At 34.9% G+C, this 20,929-nt stretch overlaps 1 long non-coding RNA gene across 3 annotated transcripts; it reads right to left on the reverse strand.

The window, feature by feature from the left end:
- Nucleotides 1–12,695: 12,695 nt before the first annotated feature.
- LOC108028869 (uncharacterized) lies at nucleotides 12,696–17,810 on the reverse strand. Of its 3 annotated transcripts, none has more exons than XR_007764901.1 (2): nucleotides 17,233–17,810; nucleotides 12,696–12,947 (listed from the first exon to the last, which is right to left on the reverse strand). It is a non-coding gene; the product is annotated as an uncharacterized LOC108028869 (long non-coding RNA). The 3 variants fall into 3 exon arrangements; XR_001768414.3 differs by lacking the exon at nucleotides 17,233–17,810 and adding an exon at nucleotides 13,015–13,581; XR_007764900.1 differs by lacking the exon at nucleotides 12,696–12,947 and adding an exon at nucleotides 16,892–17,165.
- Nucleotides 17,811–20,929: the final 3,119 nt, after the last annotated feature.

The raw sequence follows: 20,929 nt of genomic DNA on the forward strand, positions 1-20,929 counted from the left end.
GGCGGAAGCGGCGGAGCCTTAGGAGAGGGGACCGTGGAAATGGCCGGAACCGACGGGAGGTGGAAGGCCAAGCTTCATCGGCGGCGCGTCCTAAGTTGGCACGGACGATGTCGGCGCCGGAAGGCCAGCGATGGCTGGGAGTCCCAGAGCAGGAGAGGCCCACAGGAATCGCGGAGGAACCGGCGGTACGCGAGGCTCGCAACCTGGGCGGCAGGCGCAGCGTGCGGATCAGGAGTGGCGGACGCACGTATCGCGTGAGGCTGGGGCTCGCGGGCATGAGAGTTTTCATGGAGCAGTAGTAAAAAATAAATCGTGAAAATCTAACACGCAAAGCTAATGACCGGAGAGGGCGGGAGCGCGGCTGAAAGCGTGAAGAAGGGGGCATACATGGCAGCAACCTGAAAGCGAAGGGGAAGGGTTAGGGCGGAGGCAAAGACCAAAAAACTCCAACTTACCCGCTGCGAAGCGAATTCTGAGTCCTCTCCGCTCCCGCTCACGAAGAAGTCCGCGTGGGGCCGGGTCAGCCAGCTGAGGGCGAATGAAGGAGGAAAGTGAAGGAAAGTCGCCGAAAGGATAGGAGCGAAATTGGAAAAAGGAAATGGAAACTCACCTTGAGAAGTCTCCAATTTTGCAGACTCACCATTCAACAGGGAAGCGGGCGCCTCGATAGGCGGTCGATTGGCACTGGACGATAGTGCGATCGATGGGCACAAGAAAATGGAAATATCGGTGATGATGAACATTGCGGCTCGCAAGTGGCAACGCCGCACCAGCGATATCGATATCTGGGTATCGATAGCTGATTAATATCGGTGCCCAGTGGGAACAGATGGAGGATCGGCGCGGGAGATTTGAAATTGCTATACGGAGGACGACCGGCGCTGTGGAAAGGAAACAAGATGGAAAGCGTCGAGGGAACGTCGAGGGAGCAACGAGGGAGCACCGAGGGAACCGGAACGAGATGCGCCCTGACTCAATGGCTAGGATATACAAGGGAACGCCGGAGAGTGGGAGCGCTGAGTTTTCTTAATCTTTCCCGAAGTAAGGGGGGAATGTGAGGAGTTGAATAGTGCCGGGCGGAGCGAGAGTGCCGTGTGCAAAAAGGAGTAACGGGACGCCGCCGGACTTTGGACTTTGGAAAGAAGGTGCCACAGCTCAGCAGCGGTGCGGCACACAAACATGTTGCATGTGTCTCCGGGATCAGCGGGACGGCGGCATCAGGCTGGACGGCGGCGGGAGGCAGTGCGTCAAGGACAAGAGGGTCAAACAGAAACCATGGACTTTGGACCCGGTGTGGAGAGTTTTGCCGGGCCGTGTGCAAAAGGGAAATAACGGGTCCCAGAGGCCCTATATAAACCCGCGGCAGCGGCATCAGTCATTCAGCATCAGTCATGCAGTCGAGAGCATTCAGATCAGTGATCCAGTGGAGAGCATTCAGTCGAGAGCATTTAGTCGAGATCAGTCAGTCAAGAGCGAGCAGTCAGTCGAGAGCAAGGAGTCGTCGGAAGCAGCGCCGTGGGAGCCTACGAGGAGCAAGATCGTCACGTCGAGACGTTCGGGATTGGGATTACTAGGAATCTCCGAACTGAGACACAGGTGGCTGAGGTCTAAGGAGGCGCCACACGGCTAAGTTCTGTTCTGTCCTGCCGACGAAGTCCTGGCGGTACGCCTGAAGGGTCTACTAGACTGAGATTTGAAATCGAGAGTAGCAAGCCAGAAGGGAGAGAAGTCCCGGAGCGGCGTAACAGAACCCCTAGAGTGACGAGCCAGAAGGGAGAGAAGTCCCGGAGCGGCGCAACGGAACCCCTAGAGTAGCGAGCCAGAAGGGAGAGAAGTCCCGGAACGGCGTAACAGAACTCCTAGAGTAGCGAGCAAGAAGAGAGAGAAGTCCCGGAGCGGCGCAACAGAACCCTGAGAGTCACGAGCCAGAAGGGAGAGAAGTCCCGGATCGGCGTATACCCTCGAACCCAGCACAGAAGTCAAGACCTACAGCCACCTGTCAGGAGTAGTTCGCAGGATATCGCCACCAGCAATCAGGACACCACACCGCAACGGCCACGCAAGGAGGACCGAGCACGCAGGAACGGCACGGACAGTACGCGGAAGGGTGAGGCTAGGGTGGAACGTTCGTTTACACGAGGCACAGAAGCGAAGTGAAAAGCGAGACAGCTCCCTGGCGTTCTGCCTTGACTGTCCGTACGATCTGAGCGGAAGCCCGTGGGACCATCCGGGACAGAGCAAGGGACAGGCGGTCGGGTATCGAGAGGAGTGATCCTGGAGAGCTCGTCAGTCTGTTCACTCTAGTCTGAGAACGGTGACGCTTCCCTAAGCCCGCACGGCTGACCCCATAGCGAGTCTGAATCGTGGCCGAGCAGTCACCGAGCCAGCCACGTCAGGAGCAATCAGCGGTCAAGGATCTTCGAGGAGCGACAAGACAGCCAGCCACGTCAGGAGCAATCAACGGTCAAGGATCTTCGAGGAGCGACAAGACAACCCACACCGTCGGAGACAGCGAGACGAGCAAGTTATAAAGCCGACTGCAGTCATACCCGCAATAAACCAACTCCGAACCCAAGAATTCTGTGCTTTTTCACTGAACTACTGGACGGTCACGTTTATATAAATTTGGTGGGACGAACACACACAATCTACTGAGCTAGCCGCACAAATACCGTAGCGAGCAGAAATCAAAGAAATCAGTTCGTTACAGTATGAAAAGTCATTTTTCTTGAAATTTTTTAGAAACAGTTCAGTGTTTTCTTTTTGTTTTTAAAAAGACCATACAGCAGGCGATAATGACCGCAAGTATTAGAAAAATATTCTTATAGTTGTTGTTTAATATAAAAATATTTATAGGCGTTTAATTTAAAAATTTTTACAAATTATATTTTTTGGTATATTGTCTATATGAATCGAAAAATTGTGCTGACCTGCGACTATCAAAATATAATACTTTTAAATAGATTTGGGTAACTGGTCCGAAGGAAAGACTCCTTTAAAAATAGATCGTTTTTCTGAATGCTTAGAAAGCAAATGTTGAATTTTTGAAATATTCATTTTAAAAAAGCGTTCAAATATTTCTATGTTTATCAAATTGAAGCATGGAATCGTAATTACAGTATATAAAGAAGTAACTGTTTCAATAAGTGGTTGCGAAAAGCTTCCTTTGATTCTTATAGTACCTTGCGTTATACTGTTTGTATCAAATATTTCCTTTGTAATTTGCAGTCCACAATCGTAATGTTTTAATATTGAAATATTGAAATTAATTCTTAAATCAACATTATTAACAAGCAGTTTGTTTTGATTAAATAAATCTCCATGAATTTTTCCAATTAATGCAACCTTATTACTTTTTTGGAATACATTTTTAAGAGTTTAATTCTAGTTGGGATAAACATATTTCCCAGCTGTTATTCTTCCAAGTGACTTTCAGAGGCATCACTCCCATAGTGTAAAATTGTTTGCAAATACGCTCTATAATGATAATTATTATCACTCTGCGATACCAGAATATTATTTACATAAACTGAGGAACTTCTAAATATTGAATGTAAAAAATATTGTTTACTACACCGACAGCATTTCCTTCAATAGCCTTGGTATCATTTTTTCTGAGTTGCACTACAAGTCGTAGGTAAACACTTGATAAATCTCGGTACATTTCACCATTTCCTAAGCAAAGAAATGCGATTAAGAAGGCGCCGTCCATGGAAGTAATAGGATTATATGAGACTTCTTCAGTTCATAGAATAAAACTTTGTATGGGGTGTTCTTGAATTATATTTCTCAGCGCCTTTCTCCCAAGTTTATTTAATACAGCCTTACCAGTCTCAGCGGCCTGATTTTTTATAGCAGTTATGCCCGAAAGAAAAAGTGATTTAATGTAATTAAAAGGACCACTAAAAAAATTTCCGATTCCTCGTCCTTGTTGCACTATTCGGGGTGATACATAAAGGCTTCCGATGTTGCTTAATCCCCCGCCACCCTGATTTACCTAATAATCCTAATAAGATTTCACTGATGACTGTTTATGTTCTAAGTAAATATTTTTTGTGTATGTTTTATTTATAGAGTTTTTAGGTATGCTTTGCATATAGAGCTTCTTCTAAAGTGAAGAGTAACGATATCCTTGTAGTTGTTGTTTATTATAAAAATATTTATAGGCGTTAGGATTTAAAAATTTTATAAATTCTTTTTTCTGGGGATATTGTCCAGAATCGAAAGAATCGAAAAATTCTGCTGACCTGTTACTATCAAAATAGAATGCAATCCAATGAGTTCCTTTCTGATCTGAATCATCGGTGTTCGCAATTATTAAAGCGGGATACTTTAAAATAGATTTCGGTAACTGGTCCGAAGGAAAGCCTCCTTTAAAAACAGATAGCGTTTTTGAATGCTTAGAAAGCAAATGTTGAACTTGTAAAGTATTCATTTTAAAAAAGCGTTCGAATATTTCTATGTTTATCAATATCAAGCATGGAATCGTATTCACAGTATACTAAGTAAGTGACTGCTTCAGTAAGTGGTTGGGAAAATCTTCCTTCGATTCTTATAGTACCTTGCGAGATCAAATTTGAACATACAGTTGAATTTGATTGATCAGCAGTTGAGTCAAAGGCTAATATAAAACTGTTTGTATCAAACATTTCCTTTGTAATTTGCAGTCCACGATCGTAATGTTTTATTCCACATGATCTAAATAGCATTTTATAACTTCTGGAGCTTTGAACCTTTTCCGGGTTAGAGAAATCAAATTCTAAAGCCTGGGAAGGAACTTGAACTCCATTAACCAATAGATTAAAGCGTTGAACTTTAAAATGTTCAAAGTTAAACGGGTCCGGTTTCCTGAGTATGAACGGTTTTTAACTATACAAAAAGCCAGAAAATTTGGTAGCTGACCAATAAATGCGTTATCTATTGACAGTGTATTGTTGCCCGGATAAATTGTAAAAGATTTGACTTCGAATTTGCTGAATGGGTATAGAGCATTTTTTGTTTGTAAAACATGACGAAGAGCCAATAAAATGCTGGGGTTAATTGTTATGTGATTCATAAAAAGTTGTGTTTCTAGTATCTTTAAATTTGATTCAGTGTCGGTTTCCATTAAATAAAATGCTGTTTTTTCAATATTGAAATTAATTCTTAAATCAACATTATTAACAAGCAGTTTGTTTTGATTAAATATATCTCCATGAAATTTTACGAATAATTCAACCGTATTACTATTTTGACGACATTTCTAAGAGTTTCATTCGTGTTGGGATAAACAAATTTCCCAGCTGTTATTCTTCCAAAATTTGGGAAATAACCTTCGGAGGCCAAGTGACTTTCAGAGGCATGACTCCCATAGTTTAAAATTGTTTGCAAATACGCTCTATAATGATACCAGAATATTATTTAAATAAGCTGAGGAACTTCTAAATCTTGAATGTAAGATATTGTTTACTACACCGACAGCATTTCCTTCGATAACGTTGTTATCATTTTTTCTAAGTTGCACTACAAGTCGTAGGTAAACACTTGATAAATCTCGGTACATTTCACCATTTCCGTAGCAAACAAATTCGATTGAGGAGGCACCGTCCAAGGAAGCAATTGTATTATATGAGACTTCTTCAGTTCATAGAATAAAACTTTGTGTGGGGTGTTCTTGAATTATATTTCTCAGCGGCTTTCTCCCAAGTTTATTTAATACAGCCTTACCAGTCTCAGCGGCCTGATTTTTTATAGCAGTTATGTCCGAAAGAAAAAGTGATTTAATGTAATTAAAAGGACCACTAAAAAAATTTCCGATTCCTCGTCCTTGTTGCACTATTCGGGGTGATACATAAAGGCTTCCGATGTTGCTTAATCCCCCGCCACCCTGATTTACCTAATAATCCTAATAAGATTTCACTGATGACTGTTTACGTTCTAAGTAAATATTTTTTGTGTATGTTTTTTTATTTATAGAGTTTTTAGGTATGCTTTGCATATAGAGGTAACCTTCTTTTAAAGTGAAGAGTAACGAAATTAGGAACAGCTGAAGGTTCAAATGGAATACTGTATCCATTTGAATCCGTAATTAGTATTGAGATTTAATTTGGGGACCGTATATCCAAAGGATAATATTCAATATTTTTAAATTGAATATTTTTTTCTTTTCCGTTATAATGCATTACACAAAGGCATCTTGGTCTTTTACTACCTACTGAACTTGGGTTTCTTATGTCCGTGTAAATAAAAATCAATCCATTTTCAGGTATTTTTGACTCATGGGATACATTTTTATACCTATGTTTCAGCATTTATTAAACTAACAAATTCGGTTTCTTCAACACTTTTATCTTGATTAGATGTATCTTTAATGTAATTATTCAAATACATATATGTAATACCGACTTCCCAGTCGTCGTTCATGTCTTCAGGGATATTAACAATGTTTGTAAATGCGCACTTTACGTTATCAGGGAAAACATTCATAGAATCGTTACTAAGCAATGTGATTAAAATCTTTTTTGAATAACCTAAAGTTGGTCTCTTAATTTTAGTTATTGAAACGAAATCCAATTAATTTTGTTTTTACCAGTTTGTACTGGATTTTTTCTTCGAACCGATCGTGTTAACTTCTCACGTCCTGTTACATATCTAAGATCTCGATATTGTATTGTATTGTTTTCGTTTTTAATTTTTCACACTTAACACTGCCTTTTCCAATCCTAATTTTTTTATATCTATTTTACTATTCAGAAAAGAAGTATTTCTTAACTTTCGTTTTTCTGGTAAAATATTTTCGTTTGGATTTAAATTCTCTATCATTGTTTAACAATTTGTTCGCTTTCAAGCGATTAAGACTCTTGGATTTTCAGGATAAATTTGTCTTGCTAAACATTGAAATTAAAGCTTATCAAAAGGATTTTTAAAAGCAACAATATATTTGGTATTTAGTAAAATATCCTGGTGTGCGAAGATTTAAGAAATTTGTTCTGAGTCACCACTACTACTGATAAGTTCCTATTGGGCTAATCTTTAATAAGCTCACACACATTTTTGTTAAACGCTCCCATCATCAAATCGTCCAATATTAAAAGAATAGCTTCATTTACTTCATTTTCAATTGTTTCAAGAGCTACTTTAAAATATTTTATCTTTTCGTAATTGGGCTTGGCACTCTCCTCTGCATAACACCAAATAATTCGATCTATTGAAATATTAAAAAGATCATTCTTTTTGGTGATTAGATTTTCTAAAAAGGTTGTTTTTCCCGATCCCGAGGGTCCACAAATAAGCATTGTAAAAGGATGTATAAATTGTGTAAACATTTTTATTTTTATTTGGAATGAATTTTAATATATTATATTATTACTTATTGCTTATATAATGTTTTTAAGTTATACTAGGTTTTATTAATATTCTCTTGATCGCGTTTCTTGGAGCAGTTCTTCTCGAAATGAGTATCAGATCCGCAATAATTACAATAAATAAGTTGCGTGTATCCATTTTTACGGGGATCAGTTCCAAAAACTCTCTTAAAAGAATCCATAATAAGAGATAACCTGATGGGACCATTAATTTCTTTTTACTAAGTTTTAAACACATGTGTCACCATTACTATATATTTCATAATTGGTGTTTTCTAAGAATACAAACAGCTTAAATAAATTATTTAATGAACATCGAAGTGGAAGTTTTTTCTTGTGTATTCTACAATTCGTAAAAAAATTGGGTAGTTGAGTTAAACTTCTTCCGATATCTAAATCGATAATGGTTGTTGATAAATACTTGATTAAAAAATTCTTTTTAATTTCACCACGAACAAGAACTGTGTGATACTTATTGAGTGGTGTGAGTATTTCTTCAAGACTTGTGTATGGAATATCTCCAGCTGACCAATCCAATCCGTTTATGTTCTGCTGGTTAAGGTGCTGCTGCTTTAGAGCTCCATTATCCAATTCTTTTATGTTATATGGCGGTTTGAAATGGAAAAAATTAGGTATAACAGTTCCAGCAGGCATAAACGCCAGCTCCTTAACGAAAACTTGTTTGTTGTTACCAAGTACATATTGAAAATCTACTATAATGCTTGAATTACGATCGACTGTGTTCATCATTGGTTGAGATTTTTTAATCAACTGAGGGTGTGCTTGCTAGGGCTTTCTCCTTTATATACCGGTAAGACTAGAACATATTTACAGTTTATTTCAAGTAGTCTTACCTGATGGACATGTGTGTAACTAAAAGAAATAAAACTTCTCGAAAGAAACAGGACCAAGAAGTCATTTTTGGATTCGAGTATTATGTTGTTCATAACTTAAAATTGAAATGCGGTCTGTCAACTACTCGAAAATTTTTGCCGATGGTTTGGATGCAGTAAAGTAAAAATAATTTCATTGGATTTGACAAAGACGAATGGATGCAACTGCTTACGTATAAGAAATTTATTCAGTTGAAACTGGACCAGTATGACTTCTTGATGCCTGATACAATTATTGATCATCCGTGCTTGGCGCCTTTAAGACAAGAAAGAAGTTAACTTCAGCAAGCCGAAGTTTGAATACCCTTGCAGTTATAAGAAATATTCAACTTTAGTAAATATTTTTTATATGACAGCAATATGACATAGTCGTCCGAATTTGATGAAATTTAATTCGAAATTCAGAACTAATTACAAAATTGTATTTCCAAGCTTAGAAGGCTATATGTTAAAAGCACCAAAAAAATAATTTTTCATATTTTCCGACTAATTTTCCGATTGTATCTATGGCAGCTGTATGATATAGTCGTCCGATTTTGATAAAATTTAATCCGAATTCAGAACTAATTAAAAAATGTTAATTCCAAGCGTAGGAGGTTATATGTTAAAAACCAAAAAACTTTTTCATATTATTTTACCACTTATTTTCCGATTGTTCTTATGGCAGCTTTGTAATATAGTCGTCCGATTTTAATAAACTTTAATTCAAAATTCAAAACCAATTAAAAAATGCTTCTTCCAAGCGTTAAAAAACACCAAAGATATAATTTTTTTTTAAATTTGTTCCCCGATAGTTCCTTTGGGAGCTATAATATATAGTTGTCCGAACCGGCTGGTTCCGACTTATATACTATCTGCAACAGGAAATTGACTTTTGGGAAAATTTAAGCCTGATAGCTTCAAAACTGAGAGACTAGTTTGCGTAGAAACGGACAGAGAGACGGACGGACAGACGGACGGACAGACGGACGGACAGACGGACGGACAGACGGACATGGCTAGATCGACTTGTTTAGTGACGCTGATCAAGAATTTACATACTTTAAGGGGTCGGAAACGTTTCCTTCACTGCGTTGCAAACTTCTGACTGAAATCATTATAAGGAAATCATCAAGGATATAAAAAAAGATCACTCTTCTTAGTAATTGGATTTTCTAAAAAGGTTGTTTTTCCCGATCCTAATGGTCCGCAAATCATCATTGTAAAAGGGTGTATAAATTGCGTAAACATTTCTTATATATTATTAAAATTTTTTTATTTTATAAAGGATAAATTTAAAAAAATATTTTAAATAAATTTTTTCTTATATAATGTTTTGTAAATTACACTAGTTTAGTTTTATTTTCTCATGGTCGCGTTTCTTGGCACAGTTTTTCTCGAAATGAGTATCAGATCCTCAATAATTACAATAAATAAGTTTCTTGTATCCCTTTTTGCTGGGAACTTTTAAAGGAATCCATAATCGGAAACAACCTGATTTATCCACTAATTATTCCAGCAAGCTCCTTAACAAAAATTTGATTATTGTTTCTAAATGCATATTGGAAATCTACTACAATGCTTGAATTACGATGAAGAGTGTTCATGATTGGTTAAGATTTTTAAGCCAAGGGCTTGCCCCTTTATATATGAGTATACCCGTAGGACTAGAACACACTTACAGTTTAAATAAAGTACTCCTACCTAATGAATATGTGTCTAACTAAAAACATAAAAATTATCGAAAGAAACAAGACCATGAAGTCATTTTTGGATTCGAATATTATGTAGTTAATAATTAAAAATTGAAATGCGGTCTGTCAACTACCCGAAAATTTTCGCCCATGATCTGTATGCAGCAAAGTAAAAGTAATTTGAATGGATTTGACAAAGACGAAAGGATGCAACTGTTTACATATTAGGAATTTATTCAGTTATAGCTGGGTCAGTTTGACTTTTTGATGCCTGATACAATTATTGATCATACGTGTATGACTTCCATAAAATGTAATTTTAGATTTAGGAAATCAGATAAGGAATAAGTTTTTGTAATTAATCAGTATGGTTAAAAAATTGAGTTTGATTCTGAGTCCTGGATATTTTTACTACGATTAGCTATTTTTTTATTACGCTTTTATGTTGGAATTCTATATTGCGAGACAAAGTAATATACCTATACAACAATCATATTATTCATAAGTGTGCTGAAGCTGTTAAGACCAAGTCTGTACTAGATGTAACATAAGCAATGGAAGCTGTTTTTAAAAATTAAATAAAATAAAAGTAAACACAAGAATATTCAGTCAGATCAAGGAAAAGAATTTTTTAATTCGACTTTTAAGAAATTAATGACCAAATTTAATATTAATCATTATCATACCTATACGCATCTTGAGTCTTCTATATGTGAACGCTTTAATCGAACATTAAAAAATCACATGTGGAAAATGGTTAGTATGTAGGGATAATATAGGAGGATTAAGAATATTAATTATTTCGTAGGTCAATACAATTATTCATATCACCGCACAATTAAAATGAAACCTATAGATGTCTGCTCTAAAAATAAAGAGTTTATTTTAAATTTTTAGTAGGTGATTTCGTTTGAATAAGTACATACATGGAAGTGTTCATGAAGGGATATGAACCAAATTGGACCGCAGAAATTAAAATTTTAAAAGTTAAGTCAACCTATCCGGTAACTAAATATTATAGGGTCAAATGCTTTCCTAGTAGAAAAAATAGTTAGGAGACAAAATAACCAAGTGCTTGTAAAATGGAACGGTTTTCATTCAACCACAACTCATGGATTTGACTTGTTAAAGTAATAAAACGCAAAACTAAAAAATTTATTTTTTTCGGTTATTTACATTTATTTATTCATTCATTTAATATTATTATACAAATATTTCTTATTACTATGTTGCGTTACTGCTTAATATATTTTCAATATTATAATGACCATGACATAATGTATTACAATTATCTGGGAAAATATATGTCTTATCGTCCCAAAATTAAGACTAATTTTATTCATTATTTCTGTATAAAGAATGTGGGATCTACTACGAATTACTCGCTGAGATCTATTAAATGTTTTTTTATATTTTATACATTCATGATTCAGTTTCTTAATAACTGATTTCTTAACTCCTTTTTTTTATACAATCGTTTTCATTTCCGCCCTTATCAACTAAACAAGACTATGCCTTAGCTTTAAGTCCCGAAAAGCATTTTGGTAAAAATCTTCTTCTGAAGATAAAATAAATGATATTTTTATATTTTATACATTCATGATTCAGTTTCTTAATACTGATTTCTTAACTCCTTTTTTTTATACAATCGTTTTCATTTCCGCCCTTATCAACTAAACAAGACTATGCCTTAGCTTTAAGTCCCGAAAAGCATTTTGGTAAAAATCTTCTTCTGAAGATAAAATAAATGAATCGGTATCCACATATATAATTTTCAACGCTATGGAAATCATGTCTAGCTATGCGTTGTCTAAAACCTGGAGAATTCTGTCTTGACTTACATCGTTTTTCCATACACTGCATTACTCATTAACTTAAAAAAAAAATTTTTTCAAAATCACTTCCCGCTAATTTTTGATTAGTATGATTAGTATTTGATTAGTATTTAAGTCAATATAAGGCTTTAACCAACATTGGATATCGGATAAAACTCTATGTATTTTTTTACAACTAAACCATGTTCGATACATAGCTGAAGCTGTTTTAAATGAATAAGGTATTCGCTTTTATTTGTTAAATCCGAAATCAATTTTTCCTGTTTACCGCCAGGAGGAACTTTATTTTCCGGACAGAAAGGCAAGTAGTTATGTAAATCATGCCGATCAGAAGAATAATCTAAATCTACTTCTAATATGTATTCTACATTTCCATCAAAAGAAATATTTTTATAATCGAATGACTCTACTTAATCCCTATTTAAAAATGTAAACCCGGAAAGGGTTAATGGTTGACTCATAGCCCATCCATATAAATTATTTACGTTAATATAACTAAGGAAGTTATTTGGCGTACTATGATCAAGGTTATTCAGGTATTTATTATTAGCTACAAAATTTCTTTGGGTACATTGAGTTAACCTTCCTCGTATTGCTCTTTTCAAAAAATTATACATGTCTCCATCGCTAATTAATTCTAAATTTACATTGGTATACTTGAGCATAGCATCCCAAGATATTGAAGGTGCTTTTACAAAGTAAATAGGGTCTAATTTATAAATTTTCCTACAAATTTAAAATGTTTGTCCTTGACAGTTTTTCTAAACTTGAATTTAAAAACATAATTGAATCGATATCTTTTCGTATCTTTTGAGACATTTATTTTAATTGCCTGCGTTAGTGCTATGTAAAGTTCTTTATTACAAGGTATAGGGCTTAAGTCGCCTTCTAATTCAGTAATAAATAAATATATATCATATTTCGATAAATTATGAACGACTACAGGAAACAAAGGATCACTTAATTTATATTTTGGCTTACAATTTTTATGAATAGGTCACACTTAATTTCCAGTAAATTGGTCGAAGTGATTTTCCAGGTCGTCATCATGTATTCCATTCTCACAGGCGCAGCAACTACCCTTCTGATCATCGTCATTAATTGGACTTGTGCTCGGACCTTTGGGGGTTGACCAATATTTGTAAAACAAACTCATAGTTTTTTCTTTGAGTGATTTACAAAATTGGGTAATGCAGTCAGCGCCTTTGATATTTAAATAAAATTTTTTAGTATTAAATATATGTAATTTTTTATAATTTTTGGAACGTACCTTCATATGTGTACAATTCGTTAAGAGCCGGATTATATTTATGCGCAATGTAAAATGATACTGCACATACAGTATGCTTTTGCACTTTTGTTGTCGACGAAGTAGTTGCTCAGTTTAGGCATGTACTGTAATTTTTAAGAACAGCCTCAATTTTAGCATATATCACCACTGGAGGGGATAATTTTTTGTGAAAGCCCTTAAACGATGTTGTAGTATTTGGCTCTGGGTAGAAGAAGGCTTCTTTTCCGCACTCAAGCTTATTATGGGTTGTGTTATTTACGGTGAAAAATTGTAAGCAGTTTTCACAAAAATATCCACCCGCGTTCGATTTGGAATGTTGCGATTAACATAATCTTTTTACACTCATAATGTAGGCGTAATGCATGACTTCTTGACTTATATTGTTGATTCCTAATATATTGATATGAATAGAACGAATTGACTTTGTTCTAAAGGTTGGCCTGATAATTTTTTCGCCATCTGCATCAGTTTCATAAATGTTAATGCTGAAGTCTGCATTATTTTTTTTTTAAACTGAATTATTCCTTTATTTGTGATTGGACACTCGATTTCCGAAAAATACAAACTTATGCCATCATACACAATGATTTCATTATTAATATTTATTTGGTATGTGCTGGGCTTTGTCATTTTTTCGAATACTTTCTTTGCTGTGTTGTTGCAAAGGTAGTACTCTCATGGCTTTTATTAGCTATATACTCGTATGCTAGTACGCACCACTTGAAACAAAATACATCCGTGTTTTTTACATTTATAAGCGCATTTCGTGCTCTTATATTTTTAGGGGCCTGGATGTATCCGCTAGCAGGAATGTTTTCTAGATTTATTATCGTAATTTCAAAATATATAAAATTTCTAATTGCCCAACCAGAATCTTTTTCTTTAAACCCACTGCTTGATGTTAATAAACTATCTATTGCCGTATTTAACTCATTGTCAATGTTTTCAGATTGGTATACCGATTTGTCTGCAGTCGTAAAATGTTTTGTTGTTTTAATTGTATCTCCTTCTTCTGTTTGTTTTTTATAGGTACCATAAACTCTCAGGCTGAATTTAATGACACTATATTCAATCATGCAATGCTTTAGAACTTCTATTATATTTCTTTGGCAAAGCTGGTAATAATCTTTTAAATCAATAGTATTTTGGACAGAACTATTTATTCTATATGATTTTACTGGAAACTTAGTTTTAGAACAAAGGTGAATAATATTTTGATTATTCTTGACCTCTCTGACCGATGCATTTTTATGCTTACCGGTCAATATCGGCTGACGTTCTCTTGAGGCCAGATATTTTTCACTGCACGTAGGAAATAAAAGTTCCATTTTTAAATCCTTTTTGCTCTCTATAATTTTAATTTTCTTTGTGTTGATTAATGATTTTTTTACCCTCCTCCAATCTTATTCGTTTAAGAGCATTAGCGGATGTTGAAGGATGGTCGTCTAAATTTTTTAGTTCTTGGTTTAGTTGTTGTTGTTGTTTTTGATGGTGTTGTTGTTATTTTTGATGATGATGTTGTTGTTGTTGTTGTTGTTAATAAAATGAATGCATTTTTGGGCCCTTCACAATTTTGATAATGCTCATCAAAGTCATTATTGTTGACCTCAGTAGAGCACAAGTCGCATTTTATTTGTGATCTAGCCATGAAAACTTCGAAACCATTTCGAGGCTTTGAGCCCTTGCCATAATGAGCTTCAAACTCACTTTTCTCCACATTATTAGTGCACAAATCACAAACAATTGATGATACCATTTTTCGGTTTTAGTTTTAGTTATTTTTTTCAGTGAGTTGGTATAGGTATATTATATAAATATATAATATGTGGAATAAATGTTAGTTTTTTAACCGAAATAAAAGTAAACATTTAAACACAACTTGAATTGTTACGCGCAATAACCGGCACCGAAATGTATCGATAATTTAAATAGAAGGCAGTACTGAGGCATTTGAAGAACTGATCCTGAGCAATTTGAGGGGTATCATTTTTATAGTCTAGAATGTTCCCTTAGCAGGTTGTCATCTACAGGGAGTACATACAGGCATGTTGTACTCTTAGAACCAATCCGATTGGTTCTCGAATATAGGATGCAGAACATGACCGCAGTCGAATGGTTATTAGAGGAAAGGGAAGACAAGGAATGCTAACAAATAACCGGGTGGTGATGTAGGAGAGGGTTCAGTATGTAGGTAAATATCGATGGTGTATCGCCTATGGGATAAGTTACGCTTACGAAAGGTAATCGCTGTGTCAGCAAGATACAAAATTATTGACACTTTGGTTCGGGCCAACATTTGCGGAAGATGTTGCAGTGCAACCATCAGAATTTTCTCAAGCCTTAAGCTGAGAGTAGCTATAATAAGGGGCATCAGAGACCCTCACATATAAGGACTCGAGGGTAGGGGGTGAAATGCTTTCCTAGTAGAAAAAATAATTAGGAGACAAAATAACCAAGTGCTTGTAAAATGGAACGGTTTTGATTCAACCACAACTCATGGATTTGACTTGTTAAAGTAATAAAACGCAAAACTAAAAAATGTATTTTTTTCGGTTATTTACATTTATTTATTTATTCATTTAATATTATTATACAAATATTTCTTATTACTATGTTGCGTTACTGCTTAATATATTTTCAATATTATAATGACCATGACATAATGTATTACAATTATCTGGGAAAATATATGTCTTATCGTTCCAAAATTAAGACTAATTTTATTCATTATTTCTGTATAAAGAATGTGGGATCTACTACGAATTACTCGCTGAGATCCATTAGATGTTTTTTTATATTTTATACATTCATGATTCAGTTTCTTAATAACTGATTTCTTAACTCCTTTTTTTATACAATCGTTTTCATTTCCGCCCTTATCAACTAAACAAGACTATGCCTTAGCTTTAAGTCCCGAAAAGCATTTTGGTAAAAATCTTCTTTTTCCTGTTTACCGCCAGGAGGAACTTTATTTTCCGGACAGAAAGGCAAGTAGTTATGTAAATCATGCCGATCAGAAGAATATTCTAAATCTACTTCTAATATGTATTCTACATTTCCATCAAGAGAAATATTTTTATAATCGAATGACTCTACTTGATCCCTATTTAAAAATGTAAACCCGGAAAGGGTTAATGGTTGACTCATAGCCCATCCATATAAATTATTTACGTTAATATAACTAAGGAAGTTATTTGGCGTACTATGATCAAGGTTATTCAGGTATTTATTATTAGCTACAAAAATTCTTTGGGTACATTGAGTTAACCTTCCTCGTATTGCTCTTTTCAAAAAATTGTACATGTTTCCATCGCTAATTAATTCTAAATTTACATTGGTATACTTGAGCATAGCATCCCAAGATATTGAAGGTGCTTTTACAAAGTAAATAGGGTCTAATTTATAAATTTTCCTACAAATTTCCCTAAAATTTTCCAAGATATTAGTCAAAATTAATAAGTCACTTTCTAAAAAAAAATAATCTCTAAAAGTGTGACAATTAAAAGTTTTCCAAACCTTTTGAACAAAATTGTAATCCTCGGTACTACAATTTTCTTCACTGAGAGTGTTATAAAACTTATCAATGTCAGGAAGCTGGGTGTCTACAACTTCCTACTTATTTGCATAAATTTTTCTCCCTGAAATTTCGTGCTTAGAACTTTAAAATGTTTGTCCTCCATGTAACTTGACAGTTTTTCTAAACTTGAATTTAAAAACATAATTGAATCGATATCTTTTCGTATCTTTTTGAGACATTTATTTTAATTGTGCTATGTAAAGTTCTTTATTACACGGTATAGGGCTTAAGTCGCCTTCTAATTCAGTAATAAATAAATATATATCATATTTCGATAAATTATGAAATACTACAGGAAACAAAGGATCCCTTAATTTATATTTTGGCTTACAATTTTTATGAATAGGTCACACGTAATTTCCAGTAAATTGGTCGAAGTGGTTTTCCAGGTCGTCATCATGTATTTCATTCTCACAGGCGCAGCAACTACCCTTCTGATCATCGTCATTAATTGGACTTGTGCTCGGACCTTTGGGGGTTGACCAATATTTGTAAAACAAACTCATAGTTTTTTCTTTGAGTGATTTACAAAATTGGGTAATGCAGTCAGCGCCTATGATATTTAAATAAAATTTTTTAGTATTAAATATATGTAATTTTTTATAATTTTTGGAACGTACCTTCATATGTGTACAATTCGTTAAGAGCCGGATTATATTTATGCGCAATGTAAAATGATACTGCACATACAGTATGCTTTTGCACTTTTGTTGTCGACGAAGTAGTTGCTCAGCTTAGGCATGTACTGTAATTTTCAAGAACAGCCTCAATTTCAGCATATATCACCACTGGAGGGGATAATTTTTTGTGAAAGCCCTTAAACGATGTTGTAGTATTTGGCTCTGGGTAGATGGAGGCTTCTTTTCCGCACTCAAGCTTTTTATGGGTTGTGTTATTTACGGTGAAAAATTGTAAGCAGTTTTCACAAAAATATCCACCCGCCTTCGATTTGGAATGTTGCGATTAACATAATCTTTTTACACTCATAATGTAGGCATAATGCATGACTTCTTGGCTTATATTGTTGATTCCTAATATATTGATATGAATAGAACGAATTGACTTTGTTCTAAAGGTTGGCCTGATAATTTTTTCGCCATCTGCATCAGTTTCATAAATGTTAATTTTAAAGTCTGCATTATTTTTTTTTAAACTGAATAATTCCTTTATTTGTGATTGGACACTCGATTTCCGAAAAATACAAACTTATGCCATCATACACAATGATTTCATTATTAATATTTATTTGGTATGTGCTGGGCTTTGTCATTTTTTCGAATACTTTCTTTGCTGTGTTGTTGCAAAGGTAGTACTCTCATGGCTTTTATTAGCTATATACTCGTATGCTAGTACGCACCACTTAAAACAAAATACATCCGTGTTTTTTACATTTATAAGCGCATTTCGTGCTCTTATATTTTTAGGGGCCTGGATGTATCCGCTAGCAGGAATGTTTTCTAGATTTATTATCGTAATTTCAAAATATATAAAATTTCTAATTGCCAACCAGAATCTTTTTCTTTAAACTCACTGCTTGATGTTAATAAACTATCTATTGCCGTATTTAACTCATTGTCAATGTTTTCAGATTGGTATACCGATTTGTCTGCAGTCGTAAAATGTTTTGTTGTTTTAATTGTATCTCCTTCTCGTTTTTTATAGGTACCATAAACTCTCAGGCTGAATTTAATGACACTATATTCAATCATGCAATGCTTTAGAACTTCTATTATATTTCTTTGGCAAAGCTGGTAATAATCTTTTAAATCAATAGTATTTTGGACAGAACTATTTATTCTATATGATTTTACTGGAAACTTAGTTTCAGAACAAAGGTGAATAATAGTTTGATTATTCTTGACCTCTCTGATCGATGCATTTTTATTCTTACCGGTCAATATTTGCTGACGTTCTCTTGAGGCCAGATATTTTTCACTGCAAGTAGGACATAAAAGTTTAATTTTTAAATCCTTTTTGCTCTCTATAATTTTAATTTTCTTTGTGTTGATTAAGGATTTTTTACCCTCCTCCAATCTTATTCGTTTAAGAGCATTAGCGGATGTTGAAGGATGGTCGTCTAAATTTTTTAGTTCTTGGTTTAGTTGTTGTTGTTGTTACTTTTGATGCTGTTGTTGTTGTTGTTGTTGTTGTTTTGTTTTTGTTGTTGTTTTCTACCATTCATTAATAAAATGAATGCATTTTTATGCCCTTCACAATTTTGATAATGCTAATCAAAGTCATAATTGTTGACCTCAGTCGCATCTTATTTGTGATCTAACCATGAAAGCTTCGAAACCATTTCGAGGCTTTGAGCCCTTGCCATGATGAGCTTCAAACTCACTTTTCTCCACATTATTAGTGCACAAATCACAAACAATTGATGATTCCATTTTTCGGTTTTAGTTTTAGTTATTCATTTCAGTGAGTTGGTATAGGTATATTATATAAATATATAATATGTGGAATAAATGTTAGTTTTTTAACCGAAATAAAAGTAAAAATTGAAACATAACTTGAATTGTTACGCGCAATAACCGGCACCGAAATGTATCGATAATTTAAATAGAAGGCAGTACTGAGGCATTTGAAGAACTGATCCTGAGAAATTTGAGGGATATCATTTTTATAGTCTATCCGATTGGTTCTCGAAAATAGGATGCACATGACCGCAGTCGAATGGTTATTAGAGGGAAAAGGAAAACAAGGAATGCTAACAAATAGCCGGGTGGTGATGTAGGAGGGTTCAGTATGTAGGTAAATATCGATGGTGTATCGCCTATGGGATAGGTTACGCTTACGAAAGGTAATCGCTGTGTCAGCAAGATACAAAATTATTGACACTTTGGTTCGGGCCAACATTTGCGGAAGATGTTGCAGTGCAACCATCAGAATTTTCTCAAGCCTTAAGCTGAGAGTAGCTATAATAAGGGGCATCAGAGACCCTCACACATAAGGATTCGAGGGTAGGGGTGATACTCTAGTTCGTGGGTATGCACGTGCACTTTCTCATGGACATTCTCAGAAGATAGCGAGGGGTCACAATATTTTGAAATGCAATAAAACGACAGGATTCCCTCGTCAGCCTCAGCTCGGATTCTTCTCATGTTTCTGTCTTCAACGTTGTGTTAAGGATAGTTGGTACTGAAATTGTTAAGTCGTACCTTTGGTTGATAGCTATTAGGTTATCCCGTAATTTGTTTAAATATTTGGATACCTGGGACCAATGGGCTTTGTTTAGCCTATCTCTCTGATCGTGTATTAGTGTCCGCGCTGTATTGAAGCGGTTTACTAATATTTCGGCATGCTTGCTTACAGTGTTTTGCTGTGCTGGACGGGGTTTTGATAATGACTTATAAGATCTGTCAAAATCAATTTTTACATTATTTAGTTCTTTATATAATTCGTCCCATCCCATTATTTAATGTAATATTTTCTAGATTCTTGAAACCATCAATGAAGGATGTCTTCCAAGTATCTTGTTATTGTTAACAACTGATTTAATTTTTAGGGTCGGGACGGTGCTCAATACTATCGCCTTCTGGGTACTTGAGCAATGTGTCAAGGGGGAAAAGCCTAAGTTGTACTCATATTTGATTTCATTGATTAGTATAGGCTCAGCTCCTTTTTCGAGTATTGATAATACCCTGTTCTGAAAGTCCGGTTCCTTATCAAGAGTGATTCTAATACACTCTGTAGTAATCATATTTTATATATATTTTTTGTTTATTTATTTATTGTCATTGTCCATTGGAAAAAATAACATCTATATTCATTATATCAACATATAGCTAGACATTTTTATATTAAATGGTTTGTGGGTTTTTATTGTTTCTTCTTTTTTTTGAACATTTTATTATAATTAATGTTTGCGCTTTATATATTTTTTATTTTTTCCAGATCATTAGCCTAGCTTTTATTTAAGGCTCTCTTTAATATAAATTTATTATGAAAGATACGAGTATATGCCTTGTACAAAATATATGCGCTCATAATGAAGACAATTATTGATAATAAAATGTTCGTTAAATCTGTATTCATTGTTTTGGACTCGATTTTATTTTTAACGTTTGCTGTGGAGTCCACTTCTTTTACGTCTACTAAACCCATTTTCGGTTTTTTCTGTGAGCTATAGGATTCTTTATGTTAAAAGTGTAATTTGGCGTCGATTTAGCGTCGCTTGTGAACAGCTGTGCTTACTTTTGTTCTCCGAGTTTTTGTCTTTTTCAGTGATTTTGTGAGAGTGTTCTGTGTGTTGCGCTAGTAATTTTAAATAGATCTTTCACTAAACGGGTACGTTTTCGTAGTTATTTTAACATT

Source organism: Drosophila biarmipes, unplaced genomic scaffold (genome assembly GCF_025231255.1).
Source record: "Drosophila biarmipes strain raj3 unplaced genomic scaffold, RU_DBia_V1.1 ptg000005l, whole genome shotgun sequence".
NCBI lineage: Eukaryota > Metazoa > Arthropoda > Insecta > Diptera > Drosophilidae > Drosophila > Drosophila biarmipes.